This window comes from Dermacentor albipictus, chromosome 4 (assembly GCF_038994185.2).
Source record: "Dermacentor albipictus isolate Rhodes 1998 colony chromosome 4, USDA_Dalb.pri_finalv2, whole genome shotgun sequence".
Lineage (NCBI taxonomy): Eukaryota > Metazoa > Arthropoda > Arachnida > Ixodida > Ixodidae > Dermacentor > Dermacentor albipictus.
The window spans coordinates 170,391,567-170,393,356 of record NC_091824.1 but is presented as its reverse complement, the minus strand read 5'-3'; the positions used below and the strand labels follow the sequence as shown (position 1 = coordinate 170,393,356).

Here is a 1,790-nt window from a genome sequence, read left to right as displayed (position 1 = left end):
ATCCTTGTCCTGTCTGTTTTCATTTTCTCTTGTTTGATTCATGCTTTGTTTCTAAAGCTGTCCAGCTACCAATTTGACACAGCACTTCAGTAGCCCACATGTCACAAAAAGGGCTTGTCTAGTTGCTTTTCCAGGTAGCCTGATGTGCTGAGTCATACCACTGAGGAAGTGAGCTCACATGCTTTTTGCTGTGTGGGCTGCAATACAATTTTTCAGCGCACCTTACCAAACAAAACAAGTGCTTCTTACAGATGGAACAATAGATGAGGCCTACAAGACAGTGTCCTTCTGATGCATAATGCTGACATTTCTCTAAACCATGAATAATAATAAAAGAGCTGAAGAGTTATCTGTAATCATTCATCATTCCTTTCACTGTCTAGGATATTATGCAATATCTATTAACAGACTTCAGATGGGACATTTTAAAGCGGACATCTAAAACAAAAGCTCCATCGTTGCTTTGCAACCTCCCTTTTTTTCGCAACATATAACTGAGTCATTAAGTGCCATAAAATGGATCCCTTTGAATTTTTCATGTTTTACAAAATGTACGCTTACTTGTACTTCAAGTGTGGGTGTGTGCAGTGCTTTGAAGTGACCAATTGGTTACTGCACCATGAAAACTCTTTTGTAAGCACTTGACATCAATCCAGCCCCTGAAATAAAATAATGAATTCAGTTCATAACAAGAGAAATGAAGACATTGGGACATTACCTACTATGGCATTACGTGCTTCAAAATTACCATATGCCATAAAAAAAATAGGGGCTGGAATTAATACCATCGTAGTAGATCAGAGGCTATGGCATCTATGGTGGTCATGGTTTCGATTTCTAGCCACTATGGCTGCATTCATATGAAATTTCTAACGATGAAAAATACAAAAATAAAATATTAATAATTTCACAGCATTGTATAGATAAATAGCCCATGTTTTTAAATGGGGGCAATATGCAAAACTGGTCATGTACTAAACAGTCAGTGTAACTGCAAGAAGACAAAATATGTGTCGGTAAAACAAGGTTAATGTCATTTGTGCACAATGATGCTATTCCAGACTGTTGCACATTAACTTTTTTTCTGGCGAGTTAGTGCTTGCTGAACGACATGATATTGTAGCGTAAAAATACTGGAAAGGAAAGCTTAGCAGCGACAGACAGAGCAGAAAGTAGCGCCATCTTTCTTTCTGCTCTGTCTGTTGCTGATAGGCTTTCCTTTCCAGTATTACTGCACTACAATATCATGTCGTTCAGACCGTTGTAGTGCTTTCTGCATTCTCTCTTCGAATATCAAGCCCAATGAGATATTTAATTGGCATACACACAAGCTTAGTTTCTGTTTAACCATATATGTGGCAGCTATTGCTAGGGTACTGGGTGTCACATTACTTGTCCTTGAGCACATGTACGTCAGTGCCTTTCGTAAGACAGGCATAGCTGAGCAGAGCACACATTTGCCACAAAGCAGGAACCGTGCCAACAATCAATCAACAGGTGCTGTCACAGCACCCCGGAGTAAATGCAAGGTGCTCAGAACACCTTCATTAGCAGTCTAGCAGCGACTGAGTGAAACGCTACACTCAGCTTGGCAGGCATGGATCTGAAGAATCAAGCGATTAAAATTCAGTACTCCAATACAATTTCACTTAACAATTTAAAGTCACCCTAGCCCATAATCACTGCCTTAAATTGCACAACAGTGAAGCAGAAACAGCACAGCTAGAGATTGGAAATTTATTAAGTCATACGTTTAATAGATATCTTACCCCTTCTATTTTTGTGGGGGG

At 39.4% G+C, this 1,790-nt stretch overlaps 1 protein-coding gene across 1 annotated transcript in view; it reads right to left on the bottom strand.

The window, feature by feature from the left end:
• Positions 1–1,790, bottom strand: part of oaf (out at first) — a 36,231-nt gene that overhangs the window by 33,549 nt on the left and 892 nt on the right. The gene's annotated exons all lie outside the window — the stretch shown is intronic.